The sequence below is a fragment of the Pinus tabuliformis genome, chromosome 8 (genome assembly GCF_031772625.1).
Source record: "Pinus tabuliformis cultivar Carrire ecotype Pingquan chromosome 8, CPIR1, whole genome shotgun sequence".
In the NCBI taxonomy this organism is placed as follows: Eukaryota; Viridiplantae; Streptophyta; class Pinopsida; order Pinales; family Pinaceae; genus Pinus; species Pinus tabuliformis.
The window spans coordinates 887,708,557-887,725,142 of NC_142294.1; the positions used below are offsets into that span (position 1 = coordinate 887,708,557).

The window sequence follows — 16,586 nt, forward strand, 5'->3', positions numbered from 1 at the left end:
CCAAATGATGGCTAAAAAATCAAAGGAATGTACAAGAAACCTGTGCCATCCACACAACACCAGTAAATTCAGGGTGCACTTGGTATAAGGTATATTAACCTCACAAAAAATAATATAATAATGCTTTAAATTGTTTGATCCATTCGTTGTAATGCAAAAGAGGATTGCATGTAACTTATAGATCGTAAACCTATATATAAAATATAAGTGTGTAAACACTGTTGAATTACGTGTAGAGGTTTGGGAGTATGACTAAATTCCTTAGCCATTACGATGTGTATAGTTGATTGGTTATGACTATGGTGTAGGGGAAAATGCTTCACTTTGAAGAGGGCTCTGTGAAATCAAATTACTTCACTATCCTGTGACAAGAAGTTTCAACTCGCACATAAGTGGGACTATATGAATACTGCACATAAGTTTTATGTAATGTAATTATATATATGGACAAGTCAAGGGTGCCAAGGCTTACAAACAAATTTCACTGTGTCGAAATTCCAAAGGTTTAAGCCTTGAGGGTTAAGGCATAAAACCTTGTGTGACTATGCCACTTAACCTTGGCATGAGACAACGCCATTGGTAAAGTCCAAGGGACATAAAAGTCATATAACCATGCATTGTGGCTGAGTGCGGAGGCTAGACTCGAATGGATGAAAAATATGGATGATGAAAATCAACAGTTTACATGAAATGCAACCCCCCTTGTTGTTAATTTTCCTTAGGGATATATTGTTCTTTCTTGTTGATAATTGCATTTTTACATTTTTCATCATTTATATGCATTCACCCCATAACATCATCCAATCATTAGCAATTATGTAGAAAGAACAGTAAAAAATGCAACAGAACATAAATAGACAATAAAAGAAAATCATGCACAAATAGAGACACCAAAATTTGGTTAGAGACCAGGGTATAACCCCACAAAGGGGAAAACTCATAATTATATTTGTCTTATTTGATTAGAGATTCATCAATTGTTAAGATGATATACAAAGTACATCCATAGTAAGATATATCCTCACATCAAGGGTCACCCTGGGCCATATGAACCACTGTCACCAAGGGGGCCACCCTAGGCCATGTCAACCATTGTCACTGGGCCATCCTGGGCCCTGCTAACCACTAGACACTACTAACCAATGGGCACTAGGCACTGCTAACCACTGGGCACTACGCAGTACTAACCATCAAGCACTGCTAAACATTGGGCATTGCTAAACACTGGGCACTACTAACCATCAGATAATGCTAACAACCGGGCATTGGGCATTTCTAAACATCGAGCGCTAGGAAATGTTAACCATCAAGCATTGCTAACCACTGGGAACTTGACACTGCTAACCATCGGACACTGCTAACCACTTGGAACTAGGAACTTCTAAGCATTGGGCACTACTAACCACTGGGAACTGCTAACCATCGAGCATTGGTAACTTCTAACCATTAGGCGCTACTACCACCGAGCATTGAGCATTGCTAACCATCGAGCAGGGGTATACTCGGCAGGGGGAGATACACACTTACTGTGAGATAAGGATTTATTAGAGGAAACTTCAGCCTAAAAGTGGCCTCCTAAGGAAAAATAATAAAATAAGAATAATGAAAGTTGGAGGGAAAATAAGAAAACCATTTTTTTTATTGTATTTTTGGCTTATATCCTTATAGGTTTACTCAAATTTTACGTGTAGACACTCATTGGATGCAGAATTAAATTCCACATCCAATGAGTACCCATTATGCATAATCTTGAGAAGACCCACATTGATAAAAAAAAATGAAAACACATCAAAAAAACAAATTGAACATGTTTTTTTAATATATCTTCAATTTTTATTAATGTGGGTCCTTTCAAAAGTATGCATAAGGGGTACTCGTTGGATGTGTAATTTAATTTTGCATCCAACGAGTGTCTATACTTGAAATTTGAGAAGAACTATAAGGAGATAAGCCAATAATATAATTTAAAAAAAAAAAGTAGTTTTTCTTCTTTTCACTCCAAAATATTTACATGTACCTCTTTTTAAATTTAAAGGATTTTGATTGGTTTACATGTTATGACATGGAAATTACATGGAAATTTCATGCGCACTTTTAGGCTGAAATTTCCTCTAATGAGACACAACCCTGAGATGACAATAGGGGAGATACACACCTACCATGAGGTAAGGATTATGCAAACCTATTATCCATGAGTCCCCTCAACCAAAATAGCTCTCCAGCTCAATTCCTTACCCTGGGAGCTCAAACAGGGGGCAAGAGAATAACTGAGTGTCCTCGATTAGCCCTGACCCTTGCCCAAGAGGGTCATATCCATCAATTCAAGTTGCTCTCTGAATATCATATCAAAGTGTTCATATTTGGTATCGGCTCAAACAAATCACTAAAGAGTTCAACCACACTGCGTTATGCAGTACTTTCGAGTAGAAATCCTCTGATTTCCTATTTATGCAGGACTTCAAATAAAATATTGTGTTAGAGCAACTACATATCATAAATAAAAGAATATCATATTCATCCTTTCTCCCTCTCATGTAGGGAGGCCATGGGGGCTTGATTGGGGGAGTAATACCATACCATGTGTGTTCATATTAGGGGATATATATTGTGGAAAAAATGACATAATATATTGACCATATATTATGGGGTAAAGGTTTTTTATATTGGTAGGCATAAAAAATGGAGCTCAAAGTTAATCAAAAATATAAAGGGGTATTAAAAAAGTTAATGAAAAAATGGAAACCTACAATATCTAGTGAAAGTAGGGGTTTTTAAAATTGGGATGGTGTATTTGATTCATATTGGTATGGGGTTAAATGATGTTATTTTTAGGGGTATTTTCCAATATGTAGTCAAATTAGGGATATTTTTTAGTATGCCACAAATTCACGTGATATGTCAGAGGTTCATTAAGTGAAGCCCCCGTGAATGAGGCAACAACCACAAGCCTAAGCTTGTCTCATACAACAACATTCTCTCAATCGATGAAGATGTCTCTTTCCCAACTATATAGCTTAGGGTGCATCAATGCAAGAATCTATCAGATCTAGAAACAATAATCCATCAATGCAATTCAGCATGCCCATTTCTGACAATACACGTACTCTAATAATGAGGTCCTTTTATACAAGAAGTGGATCCCAAAAAAACTTGGGATAACCCAGTCCTGTCAACAATAAATTTTTAGCACATGAAATTAATTAACAAAGAAATACCTTCAACAACATCAGATGATCTTCTATTCAGGTATAGAAGACTTGTTTCATCCTGCAATCTAGGGCATTCTATTTATCCACCACAAATAATAATAGGTTTTGGGATCTCATCAAGGGTCTCTCCCTCTAAATGGGAAGCCTCTACAATCATTATAAATATTGTATATCATGCATCCAGACTATCATATATCATATCATGGAATCAAACTATATCAAGTTCACACACAAACATATCAGGACAAGTCATCATCAATTGCTTCAATGTCACATATGTACTTTTAATCAAACATACATCAAGGGTTAATGGTCACAAAATCACTTCTTTAAAAATTTTCATCAGAGTCCTAACATCATCAGGTTAGGGCATCCATTAAGTCATCATAACAATTGCAGTTTATCAAAGCCTTATTAAGATTAACAAGAAGATAGTTAGTTGATTATTAGTATCAATCTGACAACCATACTATTACCATATTCATTACAAGCACTGTCAACAATATCAAACTAGCATATATCAAAGTCAAGATCAAATATCAAGGGAATTATAAAGTGCATCAATATATCATATGTACTGGGAATCAAACTATTGTAGCCACTACAACAACACCCAAAATTTTGGGTACCCATCTGCTTTCTTAAGGCCTTAAAGGTTGTTATCGTGTTGTGAATTGATAATTACCCCCATGCCCCTTGTCTTTCAAACCCTATCGATGCACCTACTCACGTGATCACGTGATGTGTATTGCATTCTTTTGTCATGTCTTATCTTGCGCATCGGCCTTATGATTGCATCAGGGTTTTGGAGGTTTGTTGCTTCAATGATGCATTAAGAGTCTCCCATGACTTCAAAAGTTATCTTTCTATAATATGCATCACAATTAGTGGAGGCACTGTGTGTGGATGGATAGGAATTCAATTTGGCTTTCACCATGTTGACCATATTAGGGTTTGGGAGAAACCCTAAATTGTCAAAATAAAGGTTCCCTTCATGTTTTAACCTAATTCATATACCTCTAGGGGTGCATTCTCATCAACATTGTATGGCATCATGGTAAGAATAATTGCATATCATATCCCCTTAGGTTCATGATTGGTTCCCCATCTCAACATGTGCATTATGGTTTTGGTAACTGTTGTCTCTTTCGAAACCCTATAGCCATCCATCACATATGTTTGCCTCTACTCATCTCAGTTTCCAGGGTTGCATTAAGGTTTGTGTCCTCATTATTTTAATGATGCATTCTGAAGCCTCATACTCTCTATGATACAAGTGGTAGACATACTCCTCATCATTGGCCATACTTCATCTCCCTACTCATTCCTTGGCTTGCATTCATAAGTTTGGATCCTCACGTGATTGCATGACATTTTAAAGACATAATGTTAGAATTTTCATGTTATGGGTTCACATATCATTTTAGTCATTGAGATGATTGGTATGTTATAGGGATAATGATTGTTTATTCCTTCAAACCTCGTCTTTAAAATGTAGGTTCTTATTGAGCAGTGTTGCAAATGGAAGAGCCTAGTATTTATGGGATTATTTAAAGCCCTCGTTGGAATTCATAAACTTCATTTTTTTCAAAATATTTTCAATATCTATTTATGTTTATGACTCCCACCATCCACCGCGTATTTCAAGTCTGAGTGTGAAAGTTATAAGAGTGGAAAGGGCTCCACTTGTGAATATACAAGTTATCCAATGCACCATATAGTGAGAGGGGTTTTATTTCACTTTTGCAGGTGAACAATGGAGGACATACTAGAAAAGACCATAAAAGGCTTGTTGACATGCCATGAAAAAATATTAAAGTATTTGGGGATGAACAACACACTCAAAATAACGATGAGGGTGAAAATACATCAAAATGGTTGCATTAGAAATATATACCCACAAAATTTAACGCGTTGAGAGATTACCCATGCAATTATCACACATATTTAGGGATAGATTTGTTTCTTTAAGGCTTAAGGCCGACTCTGTTGACGATGCCAAAGTCATGTTTCCTAATAAGGGGTATTTTAAAAGAATACGATGTTAGCACAGCTGTAAATGGACTTTCACTGAGCCAAGAGACTGACGAATACAATTGAGTACACTAAATAGAGGTCCCAATTGATCTAGATGGCTAACAAGAATACCATTATTCTGATGCAAATAGCTCAAAATCGTTAAACTCATACATTCATAGATTTTGATTCATTCGGTCAAGCTATGGATGGGATTTGTGGATTGTATGAAAGGAAATTGAAAGAATTGAACCCTGCTTTATGAAACATCACTTATGACATTGCTAAGCTTTACAAATTCAATGATGGGATAACAGACCTGTGTGCACGTGTATACGATCACTTAGTTCAAACTTATCTTCCATATGATCGTCAATGGATAAAACATCAAACTTTTCAACATTTGAAGCGCACACCATACATATAAGAAGAATAAAGAGGTCGCACGGGAGGGAGAATTCTTCTAAAGAGTCAACAATTTCTTATAGGTTAGTGGGTAGATATTCTCAACACCTCATCCTCTAGTCATTGCTCGTTTTGCTTTAGATGGAAATGCTAAATTTTATTCCTGTAGGGGGATAAGTAATAAGATTTGAAAAAGAAAATGGTATGCATAGGATCACTAACTTGTGTTATGGAGGTGGTCGCCTGCGATCATGAAAGGATCTGGTCATAGGGCATGAGTGTGACTAACCCAAAGTAACAAAATCACACCTGAGGGCTTCCATTCATAGCCCGAAAATGTGACCTGCATTAGAATGTGACTTTGCGATCTCTGAAATTTGCAATTCCTTTTTTCTTCTTCGCACAGGTCACCATTTCTCTCCTCAGGTTGCAATTATGGTTGCGATGAGGCTATGATTGGAAATTGCGATTAGGTCCAAATATGGAATCCACGATTAAGATGGCCTCCTCGCTTCATTAGTCACAAATTGTACAAGCAATTCATAGGTCGCACACTTACTGGTTAGCCGTGATAATTTGAAAGTGTGACTTACATTGTGAAGGAAAATGCGACCTACATTGTTTTCCAAGGGTGCGACCTATCTCACACTAGGAAGTGTGATTTATTGCATAACGCTTGGGATTTCTATATAGGCATTCAAAGGTGCATTGAGATTGTATTGGAAGGACATATGGATGGGTGTTGAAATAAGTTCCTAAGGAGTGATAAGTTTTCTAATTTTTTTTAAATACTTTCTAACAAACTTCTATAGTTGTGCAAAACATATGGTATGTGTATGAACCCTACTTTGGTAGCACCACTAATAAAAAATATGAATGAGAAGCTTAAAGGTGTTATGAAATATGTGATAGATTCAAGGGATAAGGATGGTAAACCTCTTGAGCTTATGCCCCAATAAGAAAACAAGCACCTTTATCCTGTTGTAAAGAAATTATGCGAGTTGCATTTTGCTGTTTGGAACAATGTTGATTAGTAGAACATGTCAAGAAATGCAGGCCTGATCACATTTCCAAATTGAGAATAAATAGAGCTTGGTGATTAGAACTAATGGTTGGTTGATGAAAAAAAGAATCAAATGCCTCTTATATCAGGCATGCCTTCTTTTATAATCTATGTTGATATTTCACATTCAAGAATTGGAGATGATGGTACATCCATATAAGCTTTTGTTGCAAGTATGGACTGGCCATTCTCTAGGTATAAGGCAATGATTCATACCTAAGAGCGAGCTTCAAAGATTTTTGATGATCTGCATTAGGAGGAATGATTTCCAAGCCTTATGAAAGTCACATCCAAGAGATGAAAAGGAGAAAGACAAATCCTAATACACATCAACCTAGTTGGTTTTTCTTGTTGATATTTCCATCTTATAAGGGATCATTTCTACTTTGCACTAGCCATGGATCCATTAAATGAAGACCACGTGTCAATAAATCCCCATTGAACATTCACTTTCTGTTCTTCCCCTACCTTCAGATGAAAATAATGAATTAAATAGGGTTTGGAATGCTCTTAAAAGATATTCCAAGGAGAATGGAAATGTAATGGTTGTATTTAATATATATTTGAACTTAAAGACAACTAATCATGCTCATTCACATGAATGCATTATTTCTTTGTGTCCTTTCTAAAGGGAACTATAGCAGCGCATTCCCTTGAAAGTAAGAGGCCTATGCAACTAGGATGTATGGCATTAGTCATCCTATGACGTAGAACATGCAAAAATTATTAGAAAGACTGCAAATACAATTGAGAAATGAGTATCCGTGGTTAAAATACATGCCTCTTGCCACCGCACACTAATAAATCTATATTACACATTAAGAGGATGCCTTCGTAGGCTTAGGTGTAGGATACATGATTTAGGTCAAAATGAGTAGCTCTAGAAATGTGAATGCCTAAACTGAAATATGTTGTGAACATTCTGAAATCCCAGAATGATCCTGCAGAGGCCACATGCATTGACAACAACAATGCAAAAAGGGACTATATAAGGGTCCAAATCAATGCCATTCTTTAAATTAGTTGTTTGTGTTTGCAATATTATTCTTCGTTTGTAATATGTATGACTGATCTGTTTTTCTTGCAGGACAAAAATGATGTAAGTGTTGACTTATGTAAAGGAAGCTAGGGGTTCTCGCAAGAGATTGCATAATTATGGTTTCCATTAATGGGAGAGATGACTCCTTACAAGCTTCTAGAACAAACAATGTAAACTTTGAAACAGGAACTATAAACTCAAAACGGGAACTCTGGCCAAAAAACCCCCAAAAAACATGAAAAACAGTGCTAAAAAAGAAAAGTGTGTATACTGGAACAATGTTTTTTTTTAGGGTCAATTTTGAATATGTTTTAAAAATGGCAGTGAAAACAATTTTTTTGTGCAAAAATTGTGCAAAAAATAGCCTAAAAATGAAAAGTATTGATACTGGAACAATGACTTTTTTTTTAGGGTCAATATTCAACATTTTCTAAAAAAATGCCAGTGAAACCGAATTTTTATGTGCAAAAAACACCATCAAAATGAAAAATGTTGATGCTGGAATAACAAATTTTATTTTTATTTTTTTGGGAAAATTTTCAACATTTTGAAATAATGGTGTAAAAGATTTTGTCATGGCTCCGAAAAACATTAAAATTTCAAAAAAATAATGAAAACATAAAATTAAAAATAAAAGCAATGAAAAAAAACACAAAAAAAAAGTTTAAAAAAATAGCAAAACATAAATAAAAATATATATTAAAAAAAAGTAAAAAAAAAACAAAATTAACTTATAAAAGATAAAAGATAAGAATTAAAAAGTTAAAAAAATATAAATAAATAAATAATAAGAAAAATATATTTTCAAAAAAAATAACATTTTTTTTTAATCTCGTAAACCATAAAAAAATTTAGAAAAAAAAATAAAATAAATAAATATATAACTATAAAATTAAGTAAGTAAAAATAGGAAATTTTTAAAAAGCATTAACAAAAACTAAAATAAATTAATTAATTAAAATAAATAAAAAATAAAAAATTAACAAAAAAACCAAAAAAAAATAAAAAACTACTAAAATTAAGATTAAAAACGTTTTTAAAAACCCTAAAAAATAAAAAATACGCTGAAATTAAAAATTAAAAAAACCCGAAAAGCAATTAAAATTTAAAAAAATATACATATTTTCAAACTAAAAAAATAAAAATAAAAAAACATTTAAAATTAGAAAAAACAGTATATTTTTTATTTAAAAAAAAAACATTTCAAATTTTATATTAAAAAAATTAAAATTTAAAATTTGGATTTGACAATGATTTAAAATTTGGATTTCACAAAAATAAAAATAAAAATAACATTTAAAATTAAAAAAGTTAAATATATTTTTAATATTTTTTAAAATAACATTTAAAATATTTTATATATATATATATATATAAAATTAAAAAAAACATTTAAAATACAATTAACATATTTAACAAAATTTATTTTCTATTTAAAAAAAAAAAAAAACAATTATATCGGTCACCACCCCCACGGGCGACCGGGTAGTGGCTATTCGATTCTCGGAATCAGATAGCCAACACCCGACCGCCCATGGGGGTGGCTGGGCAGTGGCTCTCCGATTCTCAGAATTATATAGCCACCGCCTGACCACCCCCACGGGCTGCTGAGCGGTGGCTATCCGATTCTCGAAATCGGATAGCCACTGCCCAACCACCCCCACGAGCAGTGGCTATCCGATTCTCAGAATTGGATAGCCATCGCTCGAGCGAGTATCGGATAGCCACCGCCCGACCACCCCCACGAGCAGTGGCTATCCAATTCTCAGAATTGGATAGCCATCGCTCGACCGCCCGTGGGGGTGGTCGAGTGGAATCAGATAGCCACCCCCACAAGCGGTTGAGCAATGTTTATCCGATTCCGAGAATCGGATAGCCACCACTTAACCGCCCGTGGAGGTGGCTATCCGATTCTTAGAATCAGATAGCCACCGCCCGGTCGCCCGTGGGGGCGCGACCCTGGGCGGCGGAGCTGCGTGCATATATGTTTTTTAAAGTTTTAATCGTAAATATATGTTTTTTAAAGTTTTAAATGTTTTTTATTTTTTAAAAATCGAAAATATATGTTTTTTTTAATTTTTAAATGGTTTTTTTTTAAATCCTATATATATATATATATATATATATATATATATATATATATTTAAGTATATTTGGTTTTTTAGATTTTTATTGACTTTTTTTCTTTTAATTTTTTTTTTAAATGTAGTATGTTTTTATTTATTTTTAGTCTTTTGTTATTGCTTTTTAAAAAAATTTCTATTTTTAGTTACTTAATTTTATAGGTTTTTTTCCCAAACTTTTTTATGGTTTACGAGATAATTTTTATTTTTTTACATCTTATGTTTTTTTTTTCCTCTTATATATATATATATATTGTTATGTCGAAAAATTTTGACATAAAAAATTTTAGAGTGTAAAAAAATGTAACATTTAAAAAAATATCCACACTTAATACATTAAAAAATTTAAAGTGTCAAAAATTATTAAATTTAGAAAATAATTATTTACATTTCATATATTAGAAAATTTAAAGTCAAAAAATAGGTCTTTTAAAAAAAGGGCAATCACCACTTTTTAAAATCAGCGTGCAAATCACTAACATTCTAAAATGTAATGTACATAAAAAAAATTAAAGTGCCAAAAACTATGCTCTAAAAAAAATATTTGTGTTCTGCATCGCCCCTTTTCAAAATCGGGTCACTTTTTTGCTATCTCTACGAAACAGGGAACAATATATGTTCCCATTTCAAAGTTTACATTGTTAACATTTCAATAAGCTCAAAGGAACGACATCAATTTTGGTGGATGTAAAGGAGGGGTAGTAATAGGAAAATGAACATTGTCACCTTGTTCATTAGCCAGTATGAGCCACCATATCCATGAAACAACATTGAAAACATGCATTAGGATTTCCAACAACTTCCTTATTCTCCTCACAATTGATATTCTATCAAAAATATTTATCATCATAATACCAACAATTTTGCTGAGATTTATTCGAGCATGTAACAATCACTAGACGAGAGAGAGCACTGAGGAAGCTCAAGAGTTGTGATAGTAGGTAAAGGGTTATAGTAGGTGAATAATCACCTGATTTCTATAAGTATTCCCTCTGGACTTTTAGCACTTGAGCTAGGGTCTAGAAGTAGATAGTTGATTTGTGCTTAAGAGCTAGATGCACTCTTTTCTTGGTAGCTAGTAGGGTGAGTTGTGGTGAGGCTATAGTTTTGCATTGGATAATGGTATAAGAAAGCCATGTTCCATTGTTGGGATTTGGTGAATTACATGATATGTACTTGTATTAGCAGTGACATCAATAATAAGTTCTTCATTTCTAGCATTGATTCCCATGCTTACTCATAGTGGTTGTTGTTGAAAATAGCAACAAGAAATGATAAAAATAGAATCCAGAAATTCCAATTTTAATTTGTCCTTGAATTAAAATTGTGAATTAAAATTGAAATTAGTCTCACCAGCTGCTTGGAAATGATTAATTAATTCATTATGGATTAATTAGTTGGAGAAATTCAAGTTAGAAGTCTTTTTGAAGTCATGCAAGAGTTATCCCTTAAATTAAGGAGATAAGATTGAGTTATATTTGAGTTGTAATTAGTTAGCTCAGTATACTGAGTTAAGTCCGGTTAAATTAGTTCCTAACTGTTTGAGGAACTAACAGAGAGTTATTAATCAGTTGATGCATGCATGCACTCAACTAGTGTACTCCAGATAACTGAAGATTCCCTCATCAGAAACTCATGCATGTCTGTTATGAGAAATACCCAGTTGAGAGTAAAGACAAGGACAGTGTACTATGAGTTGCATGTGTTTTCCTATAAAGGAAACTCATGCATGCAGTCAAGGTAAGGTTCCTTGGAGGATTGTGCAATTCTAACAATGTGTGAGAGTAGTGTTCCACTTGGTGAGATGAGAATCATCCACTAGGAACAACGCAAGGAAATAGGAGCTTGGAGGGCAGAGAGGAAGGCTTGTGAGAAGCCAGGATTGCCTGTGAGGATTGTACTGAGAGCTGGCTAGATGTGAGAGCTAAGGCTTTGTATAATTCCTATGTATTTCCACCTTGTATGATAATACAGATAGTGGGGTTTTCAGCTAAGGCTTTCCCCAAAGTATTTTCATGTGTATTGTGCATTGATTCTTCTTCTTCTGGTTATATGTGTTCAACTTGATCTTGCTCAATCTTTGAGCTTCTGCAAAATTGATAGTAGAAGTAGGTTATAGTATTTTGCTTTGATTTATATTGCATTATCGAGTTAATCTATAGTCATATTTTCTACATGGTCTTAGAGCGAGATTTGTAGAGAATTTCCAGAATTTATACATGGTATCAGAGCTAGATGATCTATAGAGAAATTTCTACATGGTATCAGAGCCAAGTTTATCGGAGTTGTGAACAGTATACTGAGAAGAGAATCTGAAATTTGAAGTTTGGGGTTGCAGGTGCAAATCAAATTCATATCATACTTCAATGGAGATGAGATATTATGGAACTAATTGCCCATCAAAGAAGTCCAAGAAGGGATCCTCGGAAGGATCGGAAGGTGAGGCATTAGCCTCTCAGTTCGAAATGGACTTTACTCTCATCGCATGCATGGTGTCATCAATGATGGTTTGTGGTTGGTATCTTGACAGTGGAGCCTTATTCCACATGATCAGTGATAAAAATTTATTCAGTGCCTTGGAGGAGAAAGACCTCAAGATGCGCATAGAGACGGGTGATGACGAAAGGTATAGTGTTTCAGGAGTGGGCATGGTTGCTTTTCAAAGGGAGCATGGAGCTCCTATCACCTTGACAAATGTGAAGTATGTGCTTGTACTGAAGAAGAACTTGGTATCGGTCACGATGTTGGAGGAAAAAGGCTACAATGTTGTCCTTAGTAAGGGAAAGGTTTTCCTTAGACACATCACCACGAGACAAGTGAAACATATCGGTTCAGGAGTTAAGAACATGTATGCTCTTGAGGTTCAAGATGCATGAAAAGCCTTGAGGAGCAAGAAAAATGTTAGAGACTTGGTGGTTGAGAGGGAGAGTAAATTACCTCTCAACATGCAGTCCCAGAAGAAGTATGAGACAATTGTGGAGGAGCCACAATTGGAGAAGCAAAGAGGATACCGAGTGAAGAGATCCACTCATGCAGATATCTCCATTAGGGGGGAATTTCGAACTAAGTAGGTAGAGGGATCACGTGTAGCCATACCTCCAGGTGTGAGGTGGGGCAAGGTGAAGTGATAGTCCCATGAAGGCTGAAATTGGGTAGGGTCCATTGTGAGGTTTATCTCATGGATTGTACCTTGCTATGGGAGCCCAAAATACATAGTAGCGAGAGGAATCAGTGGGATTGATGTAGTTAGAGATCAAATTGACAGAGGCTATAGCAGTGAGATACTGAAGAGCATAGAGAAGGATTGACAACAGTGTAGAAAGGCAGAGTCAGCAGAAGCGCAAAGTTTTCAGTTGACAAAGGCAATAGCAGTTATAGACTTTGATGACAGATGCATCATACTGATTCAGGTTGGATGTGTTTTTGTTTCTGGAGTTGCTGGAGCAACAACACTAGAGAGAAGTGTTGCATGCATAACATTCCAAAGGTTCACAATCGGGATCGAGTTGAATTCCTTTCTTGTTGAGAGGGAGTGTTGAAAATAGCAACAAGAAATGATAAAAATAGAATCTGGAAATTCCAATTTTAATTTGTCTTTGAATTAAAATCGAATTTAGTCTCACCAGCTGCTTAGAAATAATTAATTAATTCATTATGGATTAATTAGTTGGAGAAATTCAAATTAGAAGTCTTTCTGAAGTCATGCAAGAGTTATCCCTTCAATTAAGGAGATAAGATTGAGTTATATTTGAGTTGTAATTAGTTAGCTCAGTTTACTGAGTTAAGTCTAGTTAAATTAGTTCCAAACTGTTTGAGGAACTAATACATAGTTATCAGTTAGTTGATGCATGCATGCACTCAACTAGTGTACTCCAGATAACTGAAGATTCCCTCATCAGAAACTCATGCATGTCTATTATGAGAAAGACCCAGTTGAGAGTAAATACAAGGGCAGTGTACTATCAATTCCATGTGTTTTCCTATAAAGGAAACTCATGCATGCAATCAAGGTAAGGTTCCTTGGAGGATTGTGCAGTTCTGACAGTGTGTGGGAGTAGTGTTCCACTTAGTGAGGTGAGAATCATCCACTAAGAACAGCGCAAGGAAATAGGAGCTTGGAGGGCAGAGAGGAAGGCTTGTGAGAAGCCAGGATTGCTTGTGAGCATCTGTGAGGATTGTACTGAGAGCTGGCTAACTGTGAGAGCTAAGGATTTGTATAATTCCTATTTATTTCCACCTTGTATGATTATGCAGATAGTGGGGTTTTTAGCTGAGGCTTTCCCAAAATTATTTTCATGTGTATTGTGCATTGATTCTTCTTCTTCTGGTTATATGTGTTCAGCTCGATCTTGCTCGATCTTTAAGCTTCCACAAAATTGATAGTAGAAGAAGGTTATAGTATTTTGCTTTGATTTATATTGCATCATCGGGTTAATCTACAGTCATATTTTCTACATGGTCTTAGAGCGATATTTGTAGAGAATTTGTAGAATTTCTACATTTGCATTGGTTGTCTGGTATTTTCATTGTATTTGTATGTGTGCTTTCATACAAGCAATATGTTATGGACTAGTTTGTAGTTGCTGCACATATGTTTTCTTTTGAATATGTGCTTACTTATTATACACCATTCCGGTGACTTGATGTGAACTAATTTATAATTAACCTCTAGTATGTTCTTCTACATGTATGTCTGAGGCGGTTTTGGCTCACTGATGCTCCTCATGGAATAATTTGTATTATTGTTGTTGTGAATTTCTCATACCTCTTTTTGTAGTTTTTCAATCTTGGGTTGAATTTATTTCATTGTCTAAGCATTTCATTCTTGTCCTTGCTCTAACAACATCACATTCAATAGCCAAGAGCAAAACATTGATGGTGGTAGTTGGGCACACATACCGGATTGGGCTTCTATCCCAAGTGGTGTGAGGTCTAATTGGGACTTCACACTAGGGAGACCAGGCTAGATGTTCGCATCATCCAACATTGTCAACACAAACTTACTCATATATGCGCTCAAGGTGATATTCTTGTCATACCTCAAGGATTAATATTTATCCAAATCAAAACAATTATGCTATACTATACATACATTGTAATATTTGGATACCTTAGCAACCTATAGCAAATCCATTCATCTCGCATATGCCTAGCTCTTAGAATAAACGTACATTCATTTTAATATTCTAGCATCCTATTCCTACTCTAATTATTCTTTCCCTGCACTATCTCTCTTTTCCTACATTATTTAATATCCAGATAACCCCCAAGAAGGATATGATTATGGAATCATCATCAAGAAGTTAGAAGTATTCAAATATTCTTGCAGGAACAATAAGAAATAATCTAAATAAGAGATATGTCACAAAGAAATAATATAAGTTTAGAAAGTACTTATCTTTAACACAAGGTGATTAACTCCCTCTTGAATCAACCTTCAAGAGTAATATTTTCCCATCATCCATATCTCAAGGTTACCTCCAATAGTTTCAATTGTCTTCAACATCAACCAGGCCCAACTGAGACTAGTCCATCTAGGGTTACACTGAATCTGTCATAGGTGCTAAGATAGCTTCTTACTAATAAATCTAGTGTTGCAGGACTTGTAGAACTCAAGCCTTTATCATATCCAGGTCCTTCTTCTAAGCACATTTTAGGGGTTTCTTCCAAACCATAACCTCATGTTATCCATCACACCCTAATTTCTCTTGCTAGAACAAAGCTGCCTAGGGTTTCCTTGAAGCCCTAACATTATTTTAGGTCTCCAACATATTTCATTCTACTTGGTCCATTAATGTCTTCATGAGAGTGATATCCATCACTTTTCTTCATCCCAACTCTAATACCATGTTAATTTTTTCTAGGGCTATATTATTATTTACTGTTGATAATTACATTTTTATACCTTTCATCATTTATATGCATTCACCCCATAACATCATCACATCATTAGAAATTATGTAGAAAGAGCAATAAAAAATGTAGTGGAACATAAAGAGACAAAAGAAGAAAAACATGCACAAATAGAAACACTAGAATTTGGTCAGAGACCAAAGAAAAGCCTCACAAGGGGAAAACCCATAATTCAATTCTTCTTATTCTATTAGAGATTCATCAATTGTTTAGCTGAGATACAAAGTAAATCCATAGTAAGATACATCATCACATCATGGGCCACCCTGGGCCATATGAGCCATTGTCACCGAGAGGGCCACCCTGGGCCATACAAACCACTGTCACCGAGTGGGCCACCCTGGGCGATGCCAACCATTGTCACTGGGCCATCCTAAGCCATGATAACTGTTAGGCACTTATAACCACTGGGCACTGCTAACCATTGGACATCGGGAACTTCTAACCACTAGGAACTAAGAGATGCTAACCATCAGGCACTGCTAACCACTGGACATTTGGCACTGCTAACCATTGGACAATGCTAACCATCGAGCACTGCTAACCACTGGGCACTAGGCACTACTAACCATCAGGCACTACTAACAATTGGGCACTAGGCACTACTAACCATTGGGCACTGGGAATTACTAACCATTGGGCACTGGGTACTGCTAACCACAAGGCACTGGGCATTGCTAACCATTGAGAACTACTAACCATTAGGAACTGCTAACCATCGAGCATTTCTAACCATTGGGAACTGGGCACTGCTAACCATCGGGCACTATTAACCACTGGGAATTGGGCACTGCTAACCACCAAGCACTAGTCACCGC

At 35.3% G+C, this 16,586-nt stretch overlaps 1 pseudogene; it reads left to right on the forward strand.

Annotated features, from left to right (window-relative positions):
* The first annotated feature begins 5,340 nt into the window (after positions 1-5,340).
* LOC149238391 (enhancer of rudimentary homolog pseudogene) lies at positions 5,341-5,652 on the forward strand (annotated as a pseudogene).
* The last annotated feature ends 10,934 nt before the right edge of the window (positions 5,653-16,586 follow it).